Source organism: Dasypus novemcinctus, chromosome 10, assembly GCF_030445035.2.
Source record: "Dasypus novemcinctus isolate mDasNov1 chromosome 10, mDasNov1.1.hap2, whole genome shotgun sequence".
NCBI classification, from domain to species: domain Eukaryota; kingdom Metazoa; phylum Chordata; class Mammalia; order Cingulata; family Dasypodidae; genus Dasypus; species Dasypus novemcinctus.
The window spans coordinates 46054100-46069254 of NC_080682.1; the positions used below are offsets into that span (position 1 = coordinate 46054100).

The window sequence follows — 15155 nt, forward strand, 5'->3', positions numbered from 1 at the left end:
GAACTTGAGCGCACAGGCGTGAGCTGGAGAAGCAGAAAGCATTTTCTTTCTCCCACCTGGTGAGAGCGCCTTCTCAGGCTGTAGGGGAAAGCGGTCGAGTGCTGAGTGGGTGTCTCTGCTGCGGCAGGCCCGTGCTATTTCCAGCTTCGGGGATCCTCCGTGTGGGACCTGGAGTTGGGTTCGTGGGGCAGAGGCAGCTGGGTCTGGCTACAGAACTGGGCAGCTGGGGTAGTTCTGCAAGGAGATCTTTTTGGCTGGGTTGACCAGGGATGAGGCAGAATGGTCTAGATGTATAGCAGGGGCAGCACTCCTCTTCCAAAACCTGAGGATCAGACCTTAATCTTTTCTTTTCTTCAATAAACCACCAGTGAACGAGTACTTAGGACATTCCACACAGTGCACTGACTCTTTACTTGGATCCCGGCCACTGCCATCTGTACAGGCTTTGGCAAATTACTCAATGTCTCTGAGCCTCGGTCCCCTCATCTGTGAATGGGCCTACGTCATAGGGCTAACGCATTTACGGCCCTTAGTGACTGCTAGCCAGCATTGGATATCATTTCTAGATAGTCGCCAGCTTAATACTCACAATGCCCCTGGAAGAGCCATCATCCTCTACCTGACACCACCCTGGATTATTTTAAAATGAGGAAATGAAAATTTAGAGAGATTAAATTAGTGGTTCCTAAATACCGACTTTACCAGATAAACATGGAGAACATGTAATAAAACAGGTTCCTGGGCTGGAGCCTACAAAGGAGGATTCCAGGGGTCTAGGCTACAGCCCAGAGGATGAGTCTTTAATGGCTGCAGTGATTTGGGACACCTGCTGGGCTAGGTGATTTGGCAAAGCCCCCCTGCCCTGAGAAGGGGCAGAGGCAGGGTGCGGGGTGACACTGAGGCAGGGCCCTTCCCTGGTGGGCCAGCACTGACCCCCCACTCTCTGCCATCCCCTAGAACCGGGGCGGGGTGGGGAGGGCGTTCAGGTCCTGCCCTTTCTTTTCCAGGAGAGCTGGGTAGGGCTCTCAGGGTCAAGGTCGTCAAGCAGCCTTCTGCAGGCCCCTCGCCTCCCCTTTGCCCCGTCACAAAGTAGTGGGGGCTGGTCAGGCCTCATGGATGCTGGAAGGTCTTGCCAACGGTCAGGGGCAGGTCCCCCCCACTAGCTCCCCACAGACAATCCCCCCCACCCCGGGCCCATCTCCACCCTCTGGTGCCACTGGCATGCAGAGAGCCTCTGGCAAACTTTAGGAGCTGCCAAAGCATTTGGTTATTTTGCTCATTTTATTAATAAATGTGCACTGATGCCAACAGCATGAAAACGGCTGCCTGGGAACAGGATTTGGAACGTGCTCTGGGGATTTTTCTGGCTGGATTGTGGCGACAGGAGAAACAGACGGGGACCTATGGGGAGAAAGGAGGCAGGCGGCTAGATGGCCCAGTTTAGGGCAGCTGGGGGCATCCAAGGACCTCTGAGGTTTGTGGAGACCTTTTTGGGAAAAGGTGAGTTGGAGGGAACTGGGTGGAAAGGAGCCTGGTGCCCAGACACTCCAGCCGGGGAACTTGGCTCCCTTTGGGGGACAGAAGCCTTCTTTGCACAGGTGCAGCCAGCCAGACGCATCTTCTTTCCAGGATCTGCCAGATCTGAGTGCAGGGTGAGGGGTAGGGCAGGTGGCCCAGAGCACCGGGAAAGGCCACAGGGGCTGACGGGTGGCTCCACGTGTGCCGCGTGGGCTCAGGGCCTGGCACACAGCAGCCCCTTGCCAGGATGCTGCAGAGAGAAACCACTCAGCACAATGTGCCGAACGGGACAGGCTGGGAAGGCAGGCCATTGTGTACAAGTAGCTGGCAGGCGGGCCTTGTGGGGCGGGCAGGCTCCAGCTCCCGGGTGCGGCACCAGAGATGCTCTCTCCTCCAGCCGGGACGTGGGTTCTAGTCTGTCACTGGCCGGTGAATAAATCCAGAAGTCTTGCTAGGATCCGCTGACTCTTTAAGACAGGGGTTCTTGACAAGGGGTACATGAGCTTGAACTGAAATTCAAAAAACATTCTTGTGGGGATGTGTTGGTACAGGTATAATATATTTATTAACTAACATGGAATATAATGTGGACTTAGTAGGGGGTCCGTGGTTGTCACCTGACTGGCAAAGGGGTCAGTGGAACAAAAACGGTTAAGAACCCCTGCTCTAAAGGATATCATCCACCCCTCCCCCCATTATTCTCTCTCTTGGTACTTTCTTCATACTCTTTAAAGTACCACTCACATTTTGTCATTATGTAAATCTGTTTGTTTTGCTGTCACCCCCACTAGATTATAAGCTCGGGGATCACTGGGGAGGGTCCCTATTCATTTTTTTCACCACTGTGTCCCCAGAGCCCAGCATGGTCCCTGGTATACCTCAGTGCTCCATAAATTCGTGAATAATTATCTGCCAATGTTTACTCGGGCTGGGCTGGCCTCTGGGCCACAGCTGGAAGCTACTGGAGATAGGGGACAGCCTCCCACCTCCCTGGCCTCTGGCCTCTCCAGGCTCCCTTACATCAGGGAGGTCGGATGGAGAGGTCCAACGAGCTCAGGAAAAGCCCAGATGGATTCCCAAGGGTGGGAGCGCTAAGGAGAGAAGTGAGAGGGCCGAGAACCTGCAAGGCCAGGGGGGAAGGGTCGCACCTCAACGCACCGGCAAATGCGGGGCTGAGGGCACCGTCAGGATCTCAGGTAAAAAGACTGGAGCCAGAGGTTGTCCAAGGGGCCTGAGGCGCCCTGCGAGGTGGGCGGCTGGCGGGGCAGGGGCTGGACCTGGCTCCTCCGGGACCTCTGCTCACACTGCCCTCCAGGGACCTTGCCACATCCCTGCCAGGGAGGCACAGGGAGACTCCGGGGCTTGTGCAAGCCCACTCAGCTACTGATGGGTGAGCCTGGGTCTCTCCTGCACCAAGGGCCCCCCCTTGCCAGCCCAGCTGTTGAGACCAGCAGCGGTTGCAAGACCCAGAGTCGGGCGATGGGCAGAGCTTGGCCAGCCCATGATTAAGTCACAGGCAGGGGAGTGGTCATCCCCGGGGGGCGGCAGGTGCTGGCATCTCCTCTGCAGGCAGGAATGCGCCCCCTCCTTTCCCTCAACCCACTCAATGCATGTGCCTTTGAAAAGAAAGGAAATTTGACCCTCTGGGAAATCCTGGAAGGAAAAATATTTTCCTTTCAACAAAGGGGCCCAAAAGAATGCTTGTTTTACCAGATTCCTGGTCAGTCTTTCTGAAGTGAAGCCTTTTTTAATACATATATATATATTTTTTTAATGAAGCAAAGGAGAATGGCTGGGATAGGCAGTGATGGAGGAAGATTTCTAGATGTCCTTCTCTTCTCGGGGCTCAATTAGTTCTTTTTTTTTTAGTTTTTAAAATTTTTCTTTATTTTCTTTTAAATGTTACATTAAAAAAATTTGAGGTTCCCATATACCCCCACCCCACCCACGCCACCCCTCCCCCATCAACAGCCTCTTCCCTCATGTGGCGCATCCACTGCACCTGGCGAATACATTCTGGAGCACTGCTGCAGCACATGGACAGTGGTCCACATTGTAGTCCACACTCTCCCCCAGTCTACCCAGTGGGCCATGACAGGACACACAACATCCAGCATCCGTCCCTGCAGCACCACCCAGGACAACTCCAGATCCTGAAAATGCCCCCACACCATGTCTCTTCTTCCCTCTCCCGACCATCAGCAGCCACCGTGGCCACCCTCTCCACATCACTACTACAGTGTCTTCCCTTACTAATCACAATAGTTCCCCAGCAGAACACCAGTCAGCCCACTCTAATCCATACTCTATTCCTCCATCCTGTGGACCTGGGATGGGACAGAGGGATTGGCCTTGGCAATCCAAAGATGACAGTGTACACACCTCAGATTCTGGATGTTTAGGCTCCGAGGATGGGCTGAAAGACCTGCGGGAGGAGGTGGGGCTTGATTTGATCTTGAGACAAGGGAAGGATTTGCAAAAGCTGAAAATTTGGGAGGGTTTTCAGGCAGGAGGAATTGGTGGCAAAGACCTGGAGGTGAGGAGGCCCGGGCCAGGTTTTAGGAGAGGCAGCTTGGAGTCTGCGTGGAGGGGAGGGGAGGGAAGGGAGAGAAACGCAGGGAGAAGGGAGGAGAGAGGTCGGCAGAAGCAGGTGCGGCAGGCAGGCACTCCAACAAGGCATCTGGAGACCTGGGTTCCAGTCCCGGCTCTGCCACTGGCTCACTGGGTGATGAGGGCTCTGTCCTCTCCTGGGCCTCAGTTTCCCATCTGCAAAACTGGTGGGGGAGAGGTTTGGAGTGAGCAAACCCCGTGCTCCCTTCCGCCTGCTCTGGCGCCGGGTAGCCCCCTCCCCCCGCCCCCCCCTCTGCTCCCCCCCCCGGGAGAATCTGGGTGGCCTTCCTGCAAGCCCCAGCTGAGGCCACAGGTGTTGTCGGCTTCTGAAGCCCTCCCGGGCAGCTCGCCGCTGGGCCCTGCTAATCCCGCTTAAACCCGCTTCGTCCTGGTTGCTGTTGCCGGGGTGGCAGTGAAGGCCTCCTCTCGCAGGGAGAGAGGACTCACGGCTTGGCAGGGGGAGGGGTGGGCCTGGCCGCCCTCCACCCCCTCGCCCGCAGAGGGCCCCCAGGCCATCTGTTCTTCCGGCTGTGCCCCAACAGAGAGACCATTCAGCCCTCAGTGGTGGCCTGTGTCTGCCCCCTTCGCCGGCCAGGCCCGAGCAGTTGGACCCCCCGCCGCCCCCCTCCGAGGAGGCTCGGAAGCCTTGAGGCCCCCCCAGAAGCTGGGGGCGGGTCTGCCCTTGTCATCCGGGCGCCATCGAGGCGGTCAGCCGGGGCCCTGACCTCACTGGGCCTCTGGCCCGGGAAGCCAGGCCTGACACCCTCCTCTGCCCTCCCCGCCCACAGCTGTCCAGCCAGCCCCAGCCCTGGCCATTCCGAGAGGCACCGTGCCACCCAGGCCAGTCCCTCGGGTTCACGTCAGCTGCCAGCCAAGGCCACAGCTCAGAAGGGTCAGCCCGGCCTGGACCCTGAGCCTGCTCAGGCTCCGGGTGAGCTCCCGGCTCACGGCGCTGGTCCTCGGGGTGCAGCAGGATCACGTGGGGCGGTTAAAATGCAGGTTCCCGGGCCCCGGCCTCCCAGGTCCTGACCCAGCAAGTCTGGGGATCGGCCTGTGAATCTGTATCCTTAAGACACTTCACAGGCCATTCCCAGAAGGCCTCACGGGTGCTCCCACCGGGCTGCCACTGTTTATTTTTAGCTTCAACCTCAGTTAAAGGTCTGTGACGCAGCAGGGACAGGAATAACTACTCCCATTTAACAGGGGAAGAAACTGAGGCCCAAAAAGGCAAATGGACTTACCAATTTCACACAATGTATTCTTGCAAGAGCCAAGCCTAGACCCCAGTACTTGCAGCTCCTTGGTTAATGGCCTGTGGTCAACAGCCCTACCATCTCCCCAGCTCGATGCCAACCTCAGAGATGAGAAATGGCCCTTAAACATGACCCTCCGCGAGCGGATGTACCTCAAGGGGTTGAGCACCTGCATCCCATGTATGAGGTCCCAGGTTCAGTCCCCGATACTTCCTAAGAACAAACAAAACAAAAAAACCAGCTCTCATTGGGGAGTGGCTGTAGCTCAGTGGTTGAGCACCTGCTTTTCCATGTAGGAGGTCCTGGGTTCAATCTCTGGTACCACCTAGGAAAAAAAAGAAGATCCTCCACACCCCTGCCCACCACCCCTGAGTTACAAGGCCCCAAACCCGGAAAAGATTATGATCTCTCTCCTTATGCCCAATGCAATTCTAAATAAAAACCACACTCCACTCTAAAGTAACTGTAAGGAAGCCCTAGGTTGACAACAGTACTTTGAAGACTTTTTTTTGAAATATTAATTTCTTTTAAAAATCTCCCCCTCGTTTTGTTGGTGGCCCTGCTTCTGCCTATCCCAGTTCTCTCCCGGTTTCCTAGGAGATGTCTCACGCCCCTGGTACCCAATCCTGTGCCACCCTCCCCCCCCCCCAGGCCCCTGCTCCATCCCTGGTCCCTCCCAGCTCCTCCGTTCGTTCAGCTCGGATTTTAGCTGGAACGCGCTCACCCGGTGAGCCGGGCATCTCAGAGGTGCCCTGGCAAGGAAGATTCTCACTGATGGGGAGTTTAAATTTATGCCTCCTGTCTCCTTGACTACCTGGTTTCCTTCCTGTGGGCGCTTCAAGGGAAGGCCCAAGCTCCCTCCCTGCCCGTCGGGGGCAGGGCCCCACTCTAGCCCTCTTGAGGGACAAGATGACCAGAGAAGGGCAGCTCCACCCAGGGCTGGAGCTGATCTCTCCTCCTGGGATTGTGGATGACTGATGCTGCTGGAGAACGGAGAAACAGGGACTGCCGGGGTCAAGAAAGCCCTGCTGTGTATCCTTGACTAAGTCATTTCACCCCTCTGAACCCGATTAAGGTAAAACAGAGCCTATATCCTAATCCTACTCTCCAGGATTGCTCCAAGGATGAAAGGCAGTTAGCACAAGAGGCTGGTCACAGTGACCATTCCACTCGCTGAACTTACGGTCCTTGTGAGCTAACTGGGCATCCTCAGACGAGCACTGGAACAGGAGTCATGGTGTATGAATTCTGGTTTGGGCTCTACCACTAAGTGGCTGGGTGACTTTGACAAGTCCCCCAGCCCTCCTGGGCCTCAATTTCCCTAACTGTAAAAAGAGATTATGAAGCCAGATGATATTTCTGCTCCCTCCCAGGGCTGACTTTCCATCACTCCATCACTTTCCATAGCTCCCATTTGTCCTTCCTGGCTCTGTGGAACGTGACCATCTCCAGGAAGCCTCCCGAGACCCCCTGAGCTGTGAGTCTTACTGGGCACCCCACCTCCACCCCCCACCCCCACCCAAGTCCCATGTACCTTCCACTGGCTGAGTGCAGAAAGAATGTCTCCATGCTGATTCCCAGGCCAGGCTATGGTGCCACCTTAACCTCTAGATTCCAGGGAGAATCACAAGGGGACCCTGTGGTAGCTCCTTTGGGCTGGTCTTCTTCCCTCTACTTCACAGTTGGAGACAGAGTTTCTCGATATTAAACAACCCAGGCAGCTCAGCTCAGGGAGCCCGGGAGCCTCAGGCTGGGAGTCCCAGAGCCTCGGCCCGATTTTCTGCAATGACTCAGGCCTTTGCCAATCATTGCAGCAGCGATTACTCCTTAAATTGGTTATTTTTCACTGTTGACGCCATGTGGGCCTCTTTTTTTTTTTCTTTTCAGTTAGCATTCAGCAGGCGGGGGGAGGGGATTGAGTGTGAAGCAAACCAGAAGAAAGGGAAAGAAAAAGAGAGGGGGCTGGAGGGCTGGACAGAGAAGAGGCCGCCGGCTTTCCCACCATCTGCAAGGCTGCCCTGGACCCCTGTGGGGGGTGGGGGGGAGAGGGGGGTTATTGGTGAGGAGGCGACAGCAGGTGGGCGGGTGGGGGCGCTGCACCCACAGGCAGTGCTCAACAGGCTCCCTAGACTCCGGGATCAGTGCCTGGGCAGGGGAGCTGGGCCTGCACCTCTTTCTCCTTTCCCCTGCTCTCGCCCGTCTCCCTCCTGCCCCACCTTCCCTCTTCCCATGCTTTCAGGACACCCACATGTGCCCGGCACGGTGCTAGGCCCAGAGACAGGGCAGTGGATAGCCACCGTCCTGACCCGAAGTAGCTCAGGGCATGGGAACCTAGATGGCAGATGTCCTGCAAGTGCCCCCAGGGAGGAGCTGGGGTCTCTCAGGGCTCTGTGCGTGCCCTGAGAGGAGGCCCCAGCCCAAACTTGGGCTAGAGAATGTGTGGGGAGAAGTCTGGGGCAGAGGTCAAAACGTTTCCAGAGGAAATGATGTTTGCGCTGAGCAAGAGCCGGCTCCTGATGACTGGGGCACGGTGGGCGAAAAGAGTCCCAGCAAAGGAAACAGGCCAGACACAGGACAAAAGACCTGGGAGGAGCACCTGCTCCCACGGCTGTCTCCCCCAGACTACGAGCTTTTCTGATACAAAAATGAGATTCAGCTCATCATTCGTGTCTGAATCATGCATGTATGTATGTAGGTACACACGTATTCCTCCCTTCATTTTAGCTGGAGCAATTTCAAGTTCATTACAAATCTTGCAGAATGAAGTGCCAGATCTACAATGGCCTTTACCCTGGGACCGCCATGTACTGCTGCACAGGCTGTGCACTGCACTGCTCCATCTGTGGTATGAGTGGCACCCTGTGGCCCTGCTCTACACTGTCATCTAGAAGTAGTCGTTCTCTCTCAGCTTATGTAACATTTATAGAGTATCTGCTAAGCGCATATACAATGGTGAATGAGACAGATAAAGTCTTTATCTCAAGGAGGATAGGGTCCAAAGGAAGCAGAGAAGACAAACAGGTAAATGTTAAGATGTAAAGGTAATGTTAGGTGGTGGTACCTGCTATAAGGCAGTGGAACAGGGTGAAGCAATTGAGTGATGGGCGTCTACCGTGACTCGGTGATCAGAGAAGGCCTTTCCGAGGAAGTGCTCTTTCAGCTGGGACCAGTGGTGAGAGGGAGGCGCCAGGCAGAGCCTGGGGGATGAGGAAACAGCATGGCAACAGTGGAAATAAGTTCAGTGGATGTAAAAAAAAGGGAGGCAGCTTCGGCATGGCTGGAGCAGAGGGACTGAGAGGAGGAGGCCAGAGCACACAGGGCTGTGGTGGCTGCAGTGAAGAGTCTGGATTTTATTCTAAACAAGACGGGAAGCCTTATTTCATGATCTGATTTGCTTTTTAGACGCTGTCTTGGACTGCTGGGTGAACAGTGGCTGGGAGAAGGTAAAGCTAAGAACTAGGAGGGCGGGACTGCCAGGAAGGAAGGAAGGCAGCAGCCCTAGTGAGAGAGGACAGTGGCTTGGATGCTAGGGTGGATGGGACCGGCCAAGTTGGAGAGGGACAAGATTGGCAAACTGGAGCTGGGTACTCTTAAAGTGCTGCTCTCGATAATAACTATTAATCATTGTTAATGATAGTTATTAATAATATTAATAATTGCTGTTGTCATTTATGAGGACAAAGCACTTTAACAGTTGCTTTTCTCACCTTGTGAAATGGACAAGGCATTCAAATAGCCCCATTTCTCAGCTGTGTAAACTAAGGCTCAGAGAAGTGGAAAGTCCTGCTGAAGTTCTCAGGGCCTGCAGGAGAAGCACAGCGCTCATTCCCTGCCTCAGTATCCCCACTGACACCCATTCTCTCAGCCCTGGCTGGCCAACCTGACATCCTGGGCTCGGATGTCCTTCCCGACTCGAGCACGGTGGGAACAGTCAGGCCCCCTGAGACCAGCATTGTGGCCTTCTGTTGACAGCCTTGGGCTAACAACGTCATTTAGTAATTGGCAAAACACAGGGAAGCTGTGGTTCAACATGCTAGATTGGCAAATGCAGGTTGTGCCCTTGTCTTCATATAAGGATATAAAACAATAATTTTTTTATACTCAGAAACCAGAACACTTCCTTCTGCCAAGTCTTCCCGCACCCCTCCCTCAGTCCTCCCCGGGTCTGTCGGGGGCAGAACGGAAGGGCCAAAGGAGAGTTGCCCTGGGAGCTGAAGAATGGAGGGCACAGGCATCACTGAGCACCTATCGTAGGCTGGTTCTCAACTATTTTTCTTCTAATTATCAAAATAATCCTCCGAGAGGGAGATTAGGAAAACAAGGGTTAGAATTGAATCCAGGCACTGTCCCTCATCGGCTTGTGACTTGGTGAGTTACTTATCCATAAAATGGAGATAATATCAGCAGCTCCCCCCACGGGGCTGGCATGCAGAGCCCATGATGTCACCCACCACGAGTGCTTGGTACAGTGCCCATCATATAGTAAGTGCACAGTTAACACTTTCAGGATGAGACTGGGGTTGCTTTTATGCCTGTTTTACTGATGGGGAAACAGACACCCACACAGGCTACAAACGTTGCCCGAGGCCACACTAGGGAGGTATGCCAATGGAACTCTGACACTAGGGTCTGGAGACTGTCACGGAGCCTTCAACCCATCTGCAGGCCCCCTCGAATGCACCCAGTGCTGGGAGAGGCCTACTGTGGGCTGGGCCTTGCCTGGAAGGGTGGGGTGGCTCAGCAGAGATGAGTCAGACATGGGCCACCATCTCAGAACACACAGCCTAATAGGGGCAGGCAGCTGCCAATAGCTCCCACGATGCAGCGTGGCAGGTGCTGTCACCAGGGGCTGGCAGAGCCTGCCAGGCTTCCTGGGGTGAGTGTGTGCTGGTGGAGAGCTGGGAAGGACTTCTCAAAGCTGAGACGGTCTGGTGGGTGGGAGGAAGCCATTACTGGCACAGGGCCCGGGCTGAGCAAAGGTCCTCAGGGCTGACGTCCCTGGGTATGGCGGGGGGGTTGTTCCCAGGGTCTGGGCAGAGCCTGGAGCGTGGGGGCAGGGCCCAACGTGCTGACCCCAGCTGGCCCAAAGAGCTTGTCTCTTCCGCTGGGGCTGGGCCCTCGCATCCCTGTACTGACCTCCTTCCCCGTGCCTCTGAGGAGATGCAGCCAGGACCTTCTACCCCATCAACAGCATCTTGACACTTTGACCCCAAATGGGGAAACTGAGGCAAAAAAACCGATCCACGGGGTTCATCATCTTAACCCCTGTGGGAACAAGGGAAGATGTGGGCTTTGGTGCTGACAGATTTGGGGACTTAGTGCATGAAGATGGTCCTTTCTGGGCTTCAGTTCCCGTTTATAAAAGGGGCCATCTCAGAGGTTTCCATGAGTTCCATATCCAAACCGAGAATCCAACACGCTGCAGGCCTGCAACCTGTTGGTCCTTTCTCTCCCTGTGCCCTCACTCAGGGTGGGAGCAGGGCAAGTAGGGGCGGTGGTTACCGGATGAGTGAAGGCTCTGGGTCCACCTCCAGTCTCTCTAGGGACTGGGGATCTCCCGCCGGGGGCCCCTTCGCCTGGAGCCCGAACCCAGCCATGCGGGAGTTAACCTGCCTCCCGGCCGCGGCCTGGGCAGGGGAGCAGGAGAGCGGGGTGAACCCGGGTGAGGACTCTCCCGCAGGCGCTCCCTCCACCCGCCACCGCGCCCCGCGCTCCGGAGCGCAGCGTTCCGGCCGGCTGCGCGCGGCCCCCGAGCCCCCAGCTCGGCATCAGCGCGCGGCCCGGGGCGCTCCGGGCCTCCGGCGCGCCCCAGGCCTCCGCCGGCAGCTTCTCTTCGGAGCAATTACATAATGATGCCTCCGGTGCGCGGCGGAGAGGCCGCCTTTGTTATTGCGATCCGCCTCGGCAGCGGCCCCGCGAGAATTAATAAACCGATCGCTCAAAATGCCAGGCTGGGCTTTACTTCTGTAGGTTTGGGTTGGGGCGCCTCGGAGGGAAGAATCAACGCGGCCGGCCCCCTGCCTTTAGGAGCCGGGGGGGGGGGGGGGGGGGGGGGGGGCGGCCTCCTCCCAGGGCCCCTCGGCGGGGCGCCTGTCTCCCCACCCCCTCCCCGGTCAACAGCCTGGTCCCAGAAACGCAAACCGAATTATTCCAGAATAAAAGAAAAAAGTGCCTTCGAGGTCCTTGTCTGCCACTTCCCCGTGGCAAAAGGAGACTTGTTGCCCTTCCCTGTAAAATGGGCCGAATCTTACCAATGTAACAACTAAGAATCTAGGAATTTGCTTTGCAAACTCTAAAGTAATGTCTCCCCAACTTGAGCAAGCACGGGCATCCTCCCCTGCAGGGCGCACTGAAACCCGGATTGCTGCCTCCTCCAAGCCCTCCCTGTAACGGGCCCCAAGCGGGATGGAAACCGTGCGTTTCTAACCTGTCTCCCACAGCCAGGCTTCGAGAACCACTTCTCTAGAGCAGTTGCAAACTAGGCTCTGTCTGGCAGATGTCCCCACAAGTCCCGCAGGTGATTCCCGCCCCAAAGTTAGCCGACCAGATTGGAGAGGGGATAAGGCCAGCGCAGCACGGCGCAGGAGGATGGGCCAGCCCTGCTCTGCGCAGCCGCACAGCTGAGTCATCTGCCAGGGTTTCAACCCAGACCTTCTGCTTTCTAGTGCGTGGCTTTGGACAAGTTATGTAACTCAGTGGGCCTCAGTTCCTCCATCTATAGAAGGGGGCTAATAGTGATACCAGTGAGACTTCTTTTAAAGATTTATTTTTTTTATTTCTCTCCCTTTCCCTCCCCCCACCCTAGTTGTCTGTTCTCTGTGTCCATTTTGCTGCGTGTTCTTCTTTGTCTGCTTCTGTTGTTGTCGGTGGCACGGGAATCTGTGTTTCTTTCTGTTGTGTCATCCTGTTGTGTCAGCTCTTCATGTGTGTGGCACCATTCCTGGGCACTGGGTGGCTCTTCTTATGGGGCGCACTCCTCACGCGTGGGGCTCCCGTATACGAGGGGGGTGGCGCCCCCACATGGCACGGCACTCCTTGCGCGCATCAGCACTGCGCGTGGGCCAGCTCCACACGGGTCAAGGAGGCCTGGGGTTTGAACCGCGGACCTCCCATGTGGTAGATGGACGCCCTATCCATTGGGCCAAGTCCACTTCCCCCAGGGAGACTTCTTAAGATTAATTACATGTAAAGCAGGTAGACCAAGGTCTGGCATAGAATTAGGGTTCAAGAATGCTATCTCGTGAGATAATGATAAGGTCCCACGTGGCCCGGGCATCCTCTTGGTCAGGAGGGAGGTCAGGTGCTGGTCACAGCCCAAGCTGGCCACCCAGGGTCCAAGGCCCTGACCCCATTGCCCAGAATGGCTCTCACTGTGAAGGGGTTTTGGGGGTCACCCAAGTCCAACTCTGTGGCACAACTCCCCTACCTCTCAACAACCATGATTTTCTTGGCCGGGGCTCAGCTTTAAGGAATCTCAGCCTAGCCGGAGACTCTTATTTGGCCTGCACAAGTGTCAGCTGCGCCCACAAGGGGAAACCTGTATTCCATCCTGAGTCTGGGAAACAGCTCCCTTCAGCCGAGGCACAGAGCAGTGGGCATCCTGGGCTGAGGATAAGGTCCCCAGACATGCCTCTCCCTCCCAGCTGGTGGAGGACAGCTTTCCTGCAGATGTCACAGCAGGACAAGCAGGCAGGAGGAGAGGAGGCCCCAAGGGGCGCAGGGAGCCTGGCCCGTCTCCCCAGGCTGGGGGCGGGCCCAGGAAGCTGGGGGAGTGAAGGGGTGCTGCCTGCCATGCTCCCAGCTGTTCCTCCCAGTCCACAAAGCTGTGCTCAGCAGGGACCACCGGGGTGGGGACGAGAGCCCCAAAAGCCTTCTTACCAGGCAGTTTCACAGGGAAGAAAGCTCTGGAGAAAGTGAGTGGAAACCAGGAAGTGGAACTGCAAAGAACTGTGAAAGCCCAGCTTCCATGGCTCGCTCCCTCTGACCCTTCTGTCTGGGCCAGAGTGGTGCTTCCTGTGGCAGCCTCAGCCAACCGGGCTTGGCAGCTCTCACCCCAGAGCTGCTGTTGACAGTTTGCAAAAGACAAGCACCTCCCCTGAGGCCCAACCCCCTTCTTCTGGGCTGCCTAGGAATAATCTCCACTGCCAGCAAGGATCGCTCACCATGCACCTGCTCCACCGAAGGGCTTTGAATGCATCCTCTCTGCGAATCTTTCAAAACCCCTAGGAGGGGTTAGCCCCATTTTACAGATGAGGCAGAGAAGGGAAATTACTGGCCCCTAGTCCCATAGCCAGGATCTGAACCCAAGCCTTCAGTTCTCAAAATCCTGGACTCAACCGCAATGGGCCTCTGACCCCATCCTCTTCCTCTACAATAGCCCCCATCCCTGGGGAGGGGGTCGCTGCTGAGACCTCTAGCCCCAAAGACTCGAGGACCCCTCCCAGCCTCTCTCCTCCCGTCTCCCTGGTAGCACGCCTGTCTCGCCACCAGCATCTTTGAAATCTGATTACAGCTTGCCCGCAGCCTCCCAGGGAGGTGTACTCCACAAGTGATTTCTGCCCGCAGCACCCGCCTGCACAGGCACACACACAGGCACACTCAGACACACTCACTCGCACACATGGGTATCAAGGGGGTGCCACCGCCCCTGCGGAGGGAGTTGGGGCACATGGGAGCCCAATTGCTCCCAGGCTCCTGTGGGCGGAGGGATGTGACCCCTCCGAGGCTCCCCATCTCCTGACCCCATCCCCACCCTCACCCTCCTGGGGCCTTTGAAAGGGAACGTAGCAATAATAATGATCACAACAGGAATCAGCTTTTCCAGTTGGCAAAACTTTTTCATTGAATCACCTCACTTGACTCTGCAAAGAAGATGCTTGCATATTTCCACTTTTTAGGGGGTGCAGCTGAGGGTCACACAGCGAGTTAGGGACACGGTCCAGCTCAACCCCATTCTCTCGCCCTCTCAGTTACTGCTGCTTCTGCACTGCACACAATGATGACACCTCATGTGCCAAGCACCTCTTCCTGCCCGGCATCGGGGGAGCACTTAACACACATTTAAACCTCGCAACGGTCCAGCGAGGTGCCGAGCATTATCCCCATGGCAAAGGTGAGGTAACTCAGAGAGGCTAAGGGAGAATGGCTGTCTCAGGAATGTTCCTGAGCTAGACGCACATCACTTTAGGGAAGGGTGTAGGAAGGAAGAGAGCAAGAGCCTCTGTAATAGGTGCTTTAGGGAAAATGGGTGCAGGAGGAATCGACAGAGCCGCCTCAGCTCCCGAGCACCTTCTCTGAGTGTACCTGTGACAGTGAGCTGCTTTTCCGGCTGCTCCCGACTGAGCAGACATGTGTCTCCCAAGAGGTTGGGAGCACCCCTAGGAAAGGGATTGGGTCCTGCTCGCCTGCAGGGCCCCTGCACCCCGCCTCTTGCCAGGCGCCCAAGAAGCTCTTTGTGAAGTCAAGATGCTCTTTGTGAAGGACAGTGGGGCGGGCTTTCTTCCAGCCTGCTGTCCCAGCCTCCCAGTGGAAGGGCTTGGGAAACTGAGGGAACACAGAATTAAGACACCCAGAGCGCCAAGATCATCCACACCAGCCACCATCTACTGCCTGAATCCCTCCTCTAGCATCTCTCAACTCTCCCCCTATCTGCTTAAACGCTGCTGGTGACAGAGCACTCACCACCACGAAGTCCTCGCCTTCCTGGCTGCAGAGCTTGGAGTGACTGTTAGAAAGACCTTCCTACTGATGTAAGGCCAGGCTCTCTGGTAGTTG

At 56.2% G+C, this 15155-nt stretch overlaps 1 long non-coding RNA gene across 1 annotated transcript; it reads right to left on the reverse strand.

Moving 5' to 3' along the window:
• Positions 1-1280: 1280 nt before the first annotated feature.
• Positions 1281-7137, reverse strand: LOC105747270 (uncharacterized). The gene is made up of 4 exons (XR_001119344.3): positions 6916-7137; positions 5534-5594; positions 3901-4292; positions 1281-2027 (listed from the first exon to the last, which is right to left on the reverse strand). It is a non-coding gene; the product is annotated as an uncharacterized lncRNA (long non-coding RNA).
• Between the last annotated feature and the right edge of the window lie 8018 nt (positions 7138-15155).